The sequence below is a fragment of the Salminus brasiliensis genome, chromosome 3, assembly GCF_030463535.1.
Source record: "Salminus brasiliensis chromosome 3, fSalBra1.hap2, whole genome shotgun sequence".
NCBI classification, from domain to species: Eukaryota; Metazoa; Chordata; class Actinopteri; order Characiformes; family Bryconidae; genus Salminus; species Salminus brasiliensis.
In genome coordinates this window covers 45,373,786-45,387,713 of record NC_132880.1, presented here as the reverse complement: position 1 = coordinate 45,387,713, position 13,928 = coordinate 45,373,786, and positions in this window count along the sequence as shown.

Genomic DNA, 13,928 nt, shown 5'->3' with positions numbered 1-13,928 from the left:
ACTATCACAGTCACTCAGAAGCTCATCAGTTGAGCTTTACGAATATGGCAGTACAGCAGACAACTACTTAGAAGTCGACAAACTATAAGCATGGATTATAGCTATATAAGCACGTTATAGCTGCATGACAGGCTCTTTATTGGACATGATTGAGGAGCTCAGTTGACCCAGTGGCCAACAGTTGCAAGTGCAGCAAATTCTTATTTTATTCTTACTAGAATTTATTTGTAACAAATAAAACATAGGTAACATTTATTTATTATTTTTTAAAATGAATCTAAACTTAATTCTACATTTTGTTCATCCAGAGAACAAATCATCAGGCTTGTTATAATTTATCTCCTAAGCAAAATAATGCAGTTAATAAAGGAGTGAGCTAAGAGCTCCACCTTGTTGGGACACTACAGGTTGCTAGAGGTGTATGAGTGAGATACAGGCCAGGTCTTACATACAATCTTTTCCAAACACCTCCCATAGTTTAGAGCTATGGTATATTTTATCCGCATAATTAAACTTTATCTTATGATGACCAAACATCTTCGGATGAGACTTATAGATTCCTGGAAATAGAAAAAGACATATGTGTAATTATTACTTAATAGACCCATGCTTATTTTAAAACTGTGAAGGTATTACAGTACTGGTCTTGGTAAATGTAGTTCCATTAGTTTCTGAAATGTTTAAAAGAAATATTGTCCAATCGGGACTTTTCTGCTTTTTCTTGTTTTCCTTGTCTCTAGGCAGACACAGCTAAATAAGCGCTCCCATTGGTCAGGACTTTGCGAGCAGAGCTGAAGGTCTAATGCTTTAGATTAGCCACCAGTCCTATGGGAAACAGACAAAGCAGCTCTCTGTATAGTTTGATGGTTTTATTATCAGGATCCCCATTAGCTGCTATCTCAATAGCTGCTATTCTCCCTGGGGTCCAATAGACATAAGTATTGTTCCAGTAGTCAAGGACTTACCTAACAGATCTATATATTTATTAGATAGTAGCGTCCTATCACATTTCTAAACATGATTGACCATTACCATCATTTTAAGCAGTGCAACTGGTAAGGAGTCCCACATCTCTATGGCTCTATAAATTACAGGTCGTAGTTTTTGCTTCATGTAATTTGAACTAGTTTTTGTTGTACATATTATTTAGAATTGGTTTCTCTAGCTTTTAAAAAGGTAAAAAAGGTAAAGGTGCACGTGATTGTCACTGTACACTGTACAGCGAAATGTGTCCTCCGCATTTAACCCATCTGTGTTAGTGAACACACACACACACTAGTGCACTAGGGGCAGTGAGTACACATACCCAGAGCGGTGGGCAGCCAACTCCAGCGCCCGGGGAGCAGAGAGGGTAAAAGGCCTTGCTCAAGGGCCCAACAGTGGCAGCTTGTCGAGCCCGGGATGGTCTAGCCTGCATGCTCTAGTTGACTGTAGAGACCCATTGGATGTATTTGTTGTATTTGAGTCCAACAAGAGTGGTATTTCACCATCTACCTACTGTAAAACTTGGTACATGAAAGATACACATTCATGTCTTTCACAAGCTATGAGTGCTGGGCAGTGGTGGCTTAGCGGTTAGAGCTCTGGGCTATTGATGACAGGGTTATGGGTTTGATACCCGGGCTCGGCAAACTGCCACTATTGGGCCCTTGAGCAAGGCTGTTCACCCTCTCTGTTCCCTGGGTGCTGGAGTTGGCTGCCCACCACTCTGTGTGTGTGTGTGTGTGTTCACTACCACAGATGGGTCAAATGCAGACAAACTACTAAAGTCTCATATTAGCATGATCTTGCAGGTGGAGTTGGGGGATTTGTGGCCTGGACTGAAGGCCTAGGAGTAGTAGTCACAGTTGCCAGTTCTCCTCATTGCACTTTATCTACTAGGTATGTTGCTGTAACTGCATATTTTAACCCCCCCCCCCCCACACACACACACACCTCTGTAAATCAGTCATTTACATGGTCAGTCTACAGCAGAACACTGTTCTGAATATTTCTCAGCCTATAGCATTTATTGTTTTGTGCCCAGGTCACCCCCTATGATCAGATTTGGCCATGGAAAACACTGGTCTCAGCTCACTAAAGCGAAACATGCAAATAGATGTCATTATGCTGCATGACATGTGCATGCAGTGTCTTGTGCCTTTGTGCCCTGGGAGCTTTGCTAATTTCCATCATTGGAAACATTTTTTTCCCATAGCCAAGAGCAGCACACATTCAAATATCACACTATATTTGTTAGAAACGGGGGGTTTCTGATCGTTTGTATCAGTCTTGAAGGATTCAAGGGTGGAGGACACATTTAGGTGTACATACAGTGACAGATACCTGCACCTTTTACAATGAAGTGGTTATTGCTAGCAAACCTCTAGGGTCTCATACATGGAGTAACCGATATTGGAATGATCTTGCAGGTGGAGTTTGGGGATTTGTGGCCTGGACTGAAGGCCTAGGAGTAGTAGTTACAGTTGCCAGTGTTCCTTATTGCATTTGATCTACTAGGTGCATTGCAGCCTTGAAGGATCACCTGAATTATGTGATCTGGTGCTATAATTCATACATCAACATATTAACCCTGTAAAAAGCCTATGGTTCACCAGCAGGCTGAAAGTGTTATTACAAACTTATTACCTATTACTAGAGAATAGTTCCACCAGTTTGTACAGAAGTCTTTGTAGTGACTGAGTAATACACCTTAGTGTGTTAAAAGCCTTTCTGCATTAAGAGGTTAGCAAATTATGACACTTTATTTTAGGTTGAATAAAGTCTGAATATTAAATTAGACATTTCTAAATTATTTATTCACTGTAAAATAGTACAGGAAGACAAACCCTGCACTTGACTTCTGGGTTTACACATTGGGCCCAGCTCATTCCTTTCCCCCTATACTCAGATCACACACTATATCACAAGCTCCATCAGGTAGGTACCTCCCTTCGTCAAAATTCATCAACCTTTTCTAGTGTGTAATTGAAGATGTTTGCATTGCGAACATCACTAATTATACAATATGCAATGAACACTTTGCTACCACCCTGTTATGCACATTATTAAGAATGAATTCTTACCTCAATGTACATGTTATTAGTGTGTAATTAGCAGCAATCTGATTCATGTGGGTTCTAGATAGTGCCAGGTTTTGTGTAATAGAAGTTTAATAAAGCACTGATACATCCATATTCTAAAATGTTGCTTATCTTCATAAATAGGGATTTATGAGTCAGACTGCATCACAAATTTAGAAAACAAGACCAGCTCAAGACCAGCTTTTGCTGGTAGCTGGCTCAGATGATTTAAGCTAATCTTTGAAGGTCAAGGTGGTTGGGAAGCTGGTCGTCCAGGTGGAAACATACCCTACGTTGGTAAGTTAGCTGATTTACCAGCTCTTAACCAGCAGAGTGTATGTTCCACGCTGGTTGGTCAACCTTGGTCATACTGGTTGTCTAGCTTGGTCAGGCTATTCATTCTGGTAGACCAGCCAAACCATCAAACCCAAACAAAAACATGCCCTTTGCTGGTCTAGCTGGTCATGCTGGCCTTGCTGTTTGTTTTTCAGTAGGGTATTCATGGTACTTTGATTGTTAAAAAAAGAAGAAGAAGAAACTATATCAGTTTGAATTTCATTCAGGAGTTCAGTGTATAGATGTCTGGTCATTAAAAAAGGTTACACTACAGTGTTTCCTCTAGGGTTTTATTTTCAGCAGCGGCAGCAGTTCCACCCCCAAACTCCCGCCTCACCAACATACCCCCATGTGAGATGATTGTGACAAGCTGAATGAAGAAATATGACATAAGAGATGATAATGAGAATGAGAAACTAGGCTGCAAAAAAAAAATAATTCTACTATTTATTTAGATCCATTTGTACATATGGCATCGTTCCCCCACTGTGAACTGGCTGCTTTCCAGCTGAAAGATATGAGCTGTACATGGCTAGGATAGTACCACTAGCTGAGGTAACCAGGCCAAAAGACCAGCTGCCTTTCTCTGTGTACATTTCAAATGTCATTTGATCTAATGTGGCTTTCTGTCTCTCTCTCTCTGGCTTTAATTGAATGTAGTACTGTCAAAATGCTGCGTGATGCATTGTGGCACCCTGAGATTTTACGAGTCTAAACAGCACTAAATAATGTGCATAACAGGGTGGTAAGGAAGTGTTTATTATGCATCATTACAACTAATAGATCTTTATCCCATAGTAGCATTATGGAACTTCCGCCTGCACCCTCAGCAATCTTCATCAGGCTTCAGCACAGCCAACAGGAGGGCAGGTAACATGTCTGGAAGTGTGTGGTTAAAAAAAAAGAAGTTCAGACCTCATCTCTGACTGAACCGACTAAAGACCACACTTACTGAGCTTCATCCTGGAGGAGAAAAAATCAGTCCGGCAGGTTTAACTCCACCCACTCAGTCCATGTATACATTAGCGACATTAGCAATGAGCGCCCTGAACACCACAGCTAGCAAAGAGACCCAGCGTCGTATTTCTACATTAAGCTATTTACCAAGACCCAGCGCAGAGGGGTCTGACCCGGCACTGAGGGGTCTGACCCGGCACTGATAGGCCTGAGTTTTAACCAAACTTTGGGTTTAGCAGGCTAGCTTTTTTAACCACAAACATATAAAAATTGTCAGCCCCCCTGTATTGCGCCCTCCCCCGGGGCGATTCTGAGCCATCGCCCACAGGCCCAAATAAGGATATCCACCTTGTTTTCGTTCATGTGTTTGGTTCATCTTATCGATTCATGTTCATTTGTGTTCATGAGTTTCACCTGAGATAGGGGGGTATTTAAGGAGCCTCGACACCGCCATCTCTCTCGAGTGGTTCCCCATATGACTGGAGGTGTGTTACGGTCAGCTTCGCCTCTGTATCCACGATTCAGGAGGTGGTCACCCTACTAACGTGGGGCAGTGGTGGCTCAGTGGTGGCTCAGCGGTTAGAGCGCCGGGATATTGATAACAGGGTTGTGGGTTCCATTTCCGGGCTCGGCAAGCTGCCACTGTTGGGCCCTTGAGCAAGGCCCTTTACCCTCTCTGCTCTCCGGGCGCTGGAGTTGGCTGCCCCCCGCTCTGGGTGTGTGTGTGTACTCACTGCCCCTAACACATGTGTGTGTGTGAGTGTGTGTTCACTACCAGATGGGTTAAATGCGGAGGACACATTTTGCTGTACAGTGTACACTGTACAATGACTAATACGTGCACCTTTACCTTTAACCACGTTATCAGCGAGGCTCGCTCACTGGATTCAAAAATTCCATCTCTGTGAGTGTTCATCCTTTCGTGTCTGGCCTAGCGCGCCATGACAAAAATAAATTTGAGTAAATCTGTCCCACCGCTCAGCCCTGCCTTCACTCCTGTTCAGCTTAACTCTCGTTTCATTGGTCACCTTGTTTAAAATAACCGATGATGGACAGAGTTTTTGAGCTGGAGTTGAGCATGTTTAAACTGGGTGGAGTGGAAACTCTGGGAAGTGTGTTTGGTTAAATTATGGGTGTATTTAGGAAATGGCAGTAACCTCAGCCACTGATTACAGCATGACTGGAAGCTGTTTAACACTACTATTGACATTACTGCATTAATAAATGGTCTACACTTCAATTCTATATAAATATCGCTGCAAGCCTACTGACTCACCTAGCCTTCTCCTAATTCCATCACACACACACACACACCAAGTTACATAAAGTAAGACCCAGACACAATGCACAAGAAGACCTGATTAAATTAAACATCTGCTTAACACATCCAGTCAGTGAAGCCCTCCCCCGGGACCTGAGCTAGTGGCGCCGTCCACATTCTCCAGGGAATTACAGCAATGCCGGCCGGTGCTCCACAGGCTTCATCTACAAAGTTAAACTTCATTAGATGAAGAGCCAGCTCAGGAACTGCTGCTAAGTCTCACCACCCCCCTCCCCTCCCCTCCCCTCCCACCACCAGATCTATCTCTCTATCTCCAGGAGGTAATCAATCCTCCCCTCCTGACGCTGGAACGGACTAACCCACTACTAACTATCTTCATCGCCAGCAGCCCTGCTGAGATGTGAATGACACCTTTCTGCCCCCAAACACAAGCTCAGCCAGCAGCTCTGACTCCCATCTTTCTCCCTCTTCACTTAGCTGAACTCCCCGTTTATCAGCTGTGTGGTGCACCCCCATCACTACTGCAATCAAGTTCAGGTGGAGGCCTTCACTTCACACACATCATCGGAGGCACCGCCTCTGCTGCTGCCGCCTTACCACACTCAATCAAAAGCAACGAACAATGTCCTTATCAAACGAGAGACATTATTTGGACAATGTTTAATAAAGACATACTGTACGGACAAAAGTATTGGGACACCTGCTTATTATATACTGTCCAGGGAAGAAGACTTTCTTCTAGATTTCAAGGTCAGAGTGAGGTCAGGATGTTGGATGACCACCCAAAAGTATTGAATGGAGCACCATCCATCATTCCTGAGAACACAGTTCTTCCACTGCTCCACAGCTCAATGCTGGGGGGCTTTATACCCCTCTAGCCCACACTTAGCATTAGGCAGCATGGTGTCAATGGGTTCATATTTATCTTCTTTCTAATATGCACCCTACCCAATGCTACCCAAAGTCCCCCTAGTGGCCGAAGCCCTTGGTAATCCATCCCTGTTCCTGATGTACCCTTTCCAGTAGGTTCGAGATTCACCCCCCATATCAGCAGAACACACATTATACAGTGTATTACACATATTATTGTAGACTGTAGAGCAGCACTGGGCATCAAATCAAGCAGAAGGAGTCACAGAAAGAAGGTGAAGGTCACCAAAGCACATTGAAGGACCTCACAAACCAAGAACTCATCATCATCTGATAGGTCAGTGGGAAATCAACTGGTTAATACATACTGTTTAATACAGTACAATGACTCGCTCTTATAATTTAAAGATAGATCAGTCATTTTCCATTGTTTTTGAGCAATCTCAAAAAAGGATTTTTTTTGTGACACCACAGAAGAACCAATATTTGGTTAAGAGATAACATACAGATTCAATACCATGTTATGGGATCGCACTTAGACCTTCACAGTGTGTTGCGGTTCTTTAAACGTTCAGTATAAGAGTATTAGACCATCAGTATAGGACTAATACACCCTATCACTGAGAGATTGTGAGTTTGTGAGTTTGATCCCAGACGAGATCACAGCTATCCGTGACCAAGAGAGCACAACTGGGCTCACTCTCAGCATGAAGCAAGCCAGCGCGGGCATCTGTTAGCTGATATAATAGAAATTGGCAGTTATCATTCTCACCAAGCACGTTGAGCTGTTAGCAGCAGCTCAGAAACTGCGGGGGCACTCCATGTGACGGGGAGGAAGCATGTGCTAGCCTTCATTCTCCCAGCTTGGTGGCCTTGTGTGTGATAGAGAGAGAAAACTGGGTAGAAATGTGTCTGAAACGTTATAAAAGCCCTCACTAGCCCACGTCTGCCAATAGGTTTATGTTTATCTGCTCCAGAGAGTCCTATTCTATTAGCAGTGCTTCTGTACAGGGACTAGACAAGCTGTGTGTATGTGCATTTAACATCTGTCAGCAATGGATGCAACTTAAAATAGCTGAATGCGTTCATTATAAGGAGTGTCCACAAACATTTGGAAATATATATTGGACATGTTTCCGATATTCCATTTTATTTGAACTCAGGAAATCATGGTGGATCAGATGAGGATGGTGTGTCGGCATTGTTGGACAGTTTGTCAGTAAATGTTAACCCTAATATTCTGTATACTGTCCTTGTCCTAGGTGTGAAAACTGACCCAAAGACAGTCTGTTTACCCTGGTGGTAAAAACAACACCTGGGTTAATGCAGCGTTCCATTGGAATTGGGATGTCGGATTTTCCTCCCTGTAGTTCCCATTTCCTCCCCAATATGGATCGCCAATCACCCAATCCATACATATTCTCCCCCATCACATGCATTGCTCCCGACGCTGGGAGGGTGAAGAGCAACACACACCTCCTTCCAACATGTCCACAGCCAGCCAGTACATGTACAAGTTTACAAGGCTCTGATGCATCGGCCAGCAGTCGCCAGTGCCGGCCAGCGTTGCACTGGAGTGATGTGGAGACAAAGTGCCGTCTACCCACCCTGGAGACAGCAGTGCCAATGCAGGCTAGCAGCATGGCCGGGATTCGAGCTAGTAATCCTCTGGTCATGGTGACAGCGCCTTATTGTGCCGGAACACTTGGGGCCATGGATTTTCTAAATTCCAAGTAGGGGATTTCAACTGGAATGCCTCCACGAGTCAGATTTACTCGGAAAGTCAGGAGAGCCTCACCAACCCCGAGTTCACAATCCAAGATGGCCGCTCCGCACATTAACAGTAGTAAAAGCAGTAGTGTTGTACCGTTTAGCAGCACTTCTGTCTGTTTGTGTGTCCTTAAATCAGGCGTACACACCGTACTGTCCAACCTCCATCTGTGGACGTGTTTCCCATGATGTTTGGATGTGCAAAAATTCCATATAATGCACTGTTATCTACCGGTATCGCTAATAATGCTGACCAGGGACAATGCTAACAATGCTAACCTGGGGTATAAAAATGGGACATTCTGGTCAGGTTGACCATAAAACACTAGTAAAGGTCAATCCAGTTGTAGTAAGCTCATAAGTATTTAGCTAACTGCCCAGCCAACATGCTCATGTGGGGCTCACATGGGAAGAATAAAGCCTAGGTGGGTTCCAGGTGGGCATGATCTCCTGGTAGGTTTGCACATACTTTGTTACTGGGACTCAGTTGGGCTTCCCAAATAGGCCCCATCGTGACAGCCCACCGTAATCTCACATAGGCCCCATTTGCAGTGTACAATCTAGCTGGGGCCCATGTTTAACCTCCCCTGGTCCCATCACTGAACCTGGTGTGCATCCATATGTGGGGCCAATATGGAACCCATAGACAAAACCTTCTGGTTCCCAGTTGGGCTACCCATACAGGCTCCACATGGACATGTTGTTGCTGGGTGTTTTGGAATGTTTAATTGGACAATGCAGTAAATGGAGCACCACAAAAGACCCTTTAGGATAGCTGTAGTACCTTCCAAGGTTGGAATTGAGGAGGTTTGTGAATCCAGGACAAAAAAACGATACATTTATTGTAATTAAGAATTCTAAACAGATAGATGTGCCTGTATCATCTGTGTGGTCACCTTCTAGACGAATGCCTGAATGCCTCTGAAAGCATCAGTAGATGTGGACAGGCAAAGTACTGCATACAAGGCTGCATTATTGCACTCATATTCAAACCAGTGACTCCTATTCCATCCGTCTTCTTTCCCAAACCTCCAGTGAGTAAAATGACTAGCCTATGGTTTACTCCCTGTGTGCCTCGGGAAGTTCAGGTCTCTGATTAAGCAAGCAGGCCCACAGAGAGACACATTAGAGCGCTGTTCCCAATCAAGTTCACAGGGCCTAAAAAGTCACTTACCCTCCGGAAAGACTCGATTAAGTCTCCAAAATCAATCCCACCCACACACACACCCACCATCTCTTCTATTTCAATTTTCTCTCCATTTCATTTTTTTTTCGTCTCTGAATGTGTACAGCAGTCACATTCATCAGCTTCCGTGCATAATAACATTCTGGACCCTGCGTCCATTTCCATGACCAACCACAGAGCCAAAATGAGCAATGAACTTGAAAACAGCTACAAACAGTCCTGTTATTGACAGCCGTGGAGAGCCTGTGTTTGTCCTCCCGTGCAGAATCCGCCACCCTGGCACGTGTGAACGAGCCGAGGGGCTGCCCGCTCAAAAACAAAGAGAGCGCCTAGAGCTGCCGCTTAACCTTTCGAGGCCGGACCACCGATTGCAGTGTGTTTAAATTAGCTGTTAGCACGTTAGCTCTTCAGTAGGCCTCGTTTCGGCTGCGTAATGGACCCATAACCTTGATTGAAGCGCAGTCTTAACTCATATACTGTACAATAACTCCTGCTGCTCAAAAAGCGCAAAAGCGTCGCCAGAAATGTTACATTCTGCAGCCGATCAGCTTCATAAAAGCGGAGAAATAGCGCAGCTCTTAGATTAATAGTGCAGTCTGATATCACTTCAATTATTAACTGCCTGTAATATGTGCTCAGAGTCCATAAATGAAAGTTCATTAGAAGAGTCGTTCATTTTTAAGAGTCATATCTACTCCGACTGAATGCCACTTAGTCAAAGTGGCCGCTCTTAAATGTCCATTGACATTTAGTTCACGAGACCACAGTGAGAGAAGGTCATGTCCTTCACTCTTCTAATATAATCCGAAGTACTTAAATGGCGAACCTGTCCTCATCCTTCATTACAATAATCTACTTGTCGCTGCGCGGGGGAAACCGCAAAGGACGGCCCGATTCACTTTGATCAAATTAGTTAAGTGCAATTGATTTATCTAATAATGCCAGAAGAGGAAATGCAGCTTAACATCAGCTTTATCCTTGGCTTAACGGAATCAAGTCCAATCCCTTTTGTATCTAATGGCACCTTTTATGTATTTCCGCTATATAATCTTCAGCAAGCAAAATCCACACAGGGTGTCATTGAAATCCGTACCGAGGGTTATACTCGGTAACCGCCGCTGAAGCATGGGTGAATGGAAGGTCCTGTTTATGATCTCATTTATCTGATATGATATATGGCAAAATATGGATTTCAAAAATTAATGACACAAGTGAGAATGTATAGAATTACATTATATCCAATATATATTTGCCACATATTAAAACAAAAAATATATATATTTATATATATATATATATATATATATATATATATATATATTTTTTTTTTTTTTTTTTTTTTTTTTTTTATGTCCAGGGGGTATTCCAGCCTTGCTCTCAATGATTTCAGGACGAAGCGCATTAGAAGATATTTAATTAGAATATATGGAATTCCATAATATCCAACATATATTTGCCACATATTGAAATAAATAGGACACTACGTCCCTGTCCAGGAAGAAGCAGATGTGTTGATATATTGGACTGATATATGAAATATATGGAATATATGGATAAATATGGAATGGCACCCTGTCCAGGGGTATTCCAGCTTTGATTCCATTGATTCCAGGTGACCTCTGGACCCAGACCAGGACTAAGTGGATAAGAAGATGTGTATATCTTAGAATATTTGAAATTCACTTCTATCTAACACAAGTTTGTCACATATTGCAATATATTGGGCATATATGCACTCTATGATGGACTGGTGCCCTGTCCAGGGGGTATTCTGGCCTTGCTTCCAATGATTTCAGGTAGGCTCCGAACCCACCACAACCCTGTCCAGGAAGAAGCAGATAAGAAGGGTTGATATATTGGACTGATATATGAAATATATGGAATATATGGATAAATATGGAATATATGGATAAATATGGAATGGCACCCTGTCCAGGGGTATTCAGGCCTTGATTCCAGGTAACCCCTGGACCCACCATGACCCTGACCAGGACTAAGCGTATTAGATGGATGGATATATTAGAATATATGAAATTCCCTAATATCTAACACATTTGTCACATGTTAAAATAAATAGGACATATATTTAATCTGTGATGGACTGGTGCCCTGTCCAGGGGTTATTCTGGCCTTGCTCCCTGTGAATCCAGGTAACCTCTGGACTCTGATTGACTAGTGCCCCAGTGATTCCAGGTAGGCTCCTGACCCACCATGACCATGTCCAGAAAGAAGCGGATAAGAAGATGGGTTAATATATTGGACTGATATATGAAATATATGGAATATATGGAATATATGGATAAATATGGAATGGCACCCTGTCCAGGGGCATTCCAGCCTTGATTCCATTGATTCCAGGTGACCTCTGGACTCACCACGACCCTGACAAGGACAAAACAGAAAAGAAGATGGATGGATATATTAGAATATTTGAAATTCCCTAATAATTAACACATTTGTCACATAATAAAACAAATGGGACATATATGCGCTCTGTGATGGACTGGTAGCCTGTCTAGGGGTTTTTCTGGCCTTGCTCCCAATGATTCCAGGTAACCTCTGGACTCACTATGACTCTGACCAATTAGAAGCAGATAAGAATGACAGATGGCGATGACCGCTTTGGCTGCTGGGAGGCTTTTTTTTTTCTTTTCTTTTTTTTATCATTACTCTATCACTATATTCGATGCACTGGCCGATCAGTGTATATGCATGTGTATATGTGTCTGGTCTTTGTATGGCTATGTGTATGTCTGTATCTAGATGTGCAAACTTATGCATGTCATTCTGTTTCTTTCCCCCCGTTCATTCTCTCTGTCTCACTGCTCTACTTTTCCCACCCTTTCAGACTCAGACTCAGTCTCCTTTGGGATGATGATGATGATGGCATTGGAGTGCAACTGGAGATCATTTAGTATGGATAAACAAAAATAATGGGGGAAAAAAAGTTTTGGTCCCCAGTTGCCAAGGGGTTGTGGTCTCTACTGACCAGGACTATTAAAAAAAATATGTCTTTAAATATAGGACATATATTTTAACCATATATCAACATATACAAACACATATGTTTAACAATATATAATAGAGATGATGATATATATGATGTATCATACATAAATGACATACACTGCACTATACACTATACCTAATATATGTTTCCTACATAAATGTCCATACATGCATTTTCCTACCAGTCAAAAATATATGTATGATCCAAATATTATGCATATGTGTAATAAATGTATACAATATATATGCACATATATTTTGAACTATGTGGCCAATCCTTATGATATATACAGTATGTATATTTAGATATGTTTATATATGTTGACAACATATGCAAACATGTGTGTAACATATATGTTTAACAATAAAATTAATGATATTTGATACACAATAATGACAAAAGTATTGGGACACCTACACAAGCTTTTTTTTTTTTTTTAATCCATAGGCCTTAATATGGAGTTGGTCCCCCTTTGCAGCTCTAACAGCAGCAGGTCTGGAGCTCTGCAGTTACTGAGTCAGTTGGATGTTCTGAGCTCTGTAACTTTACGTGGTCTGAGCTGCTCTCTGTGGTTCCTCCTAAACTCTTCCACTGTTCAATAATAACACCACTCATAGCTGATGGTGGAAGATCTAGGAGGGAGGAAATTTCACCAGCTGACTTGTTGTTGTTGGTGCAGCGGTGTCTCCTATTACATACAGAACCACGCTGGAGTTCAGTGAGCTCTGTAGAACCTCCCGTTCTTTCACTAATGTTTGTAAGAAAGATTGCTTGGCTAGGGGTTTGATTTTATGCACCCGTGGCAATGGGACTAAATGAAACACCTGCCATAACACCTTCCTCATATATCAGATTTCTGTATGGGAAGACAGCTACGAATTAAGCCAACAACCATTAATAATGATAGGCCACTTTACCAATGGTACTTGATTGGACCTGCAAGACTCTTCCTAAAATACTGCCATTCATGGAAAACTCCCGTGTCTCAAATGAATGATGCAATTGTACTTTGACATGAAAAGAAAGGTTTTTTTAATAGTACACCATTCTGTTTCCAATAAAGCATCTCTTATCAACCGCTGGTGGAATGGTTTCAGAGGCTTAGCAGCGTGAACATGACTCAGTGGCTGGAGCAGCGAGGCTAAAACAGACTAGAATAAATAGGAGCAGCTGAAACGCAGCACAGAAAGCTAGCACTGTGCTTTTGTGATCGAACGTGACTCACACGGTGCAAGAGAGTGCTTCTTTTAAACACAGACCAGTGACAAATAATCCAGCAGAAACTAGGCTAAGGGCTTTCATCTCTCAGTTTTAACAAGGTGCCGTAAAAAAGGAACACCTAAACAAAACATCGAAGTCAAACGAGGCCAAAGAACATGGAACACAGAGCTGGTAAATAATAGCTGTGACCCCTGGAACTTTACCTCCGAAGCATTATCCAAGAACGTCTGACTG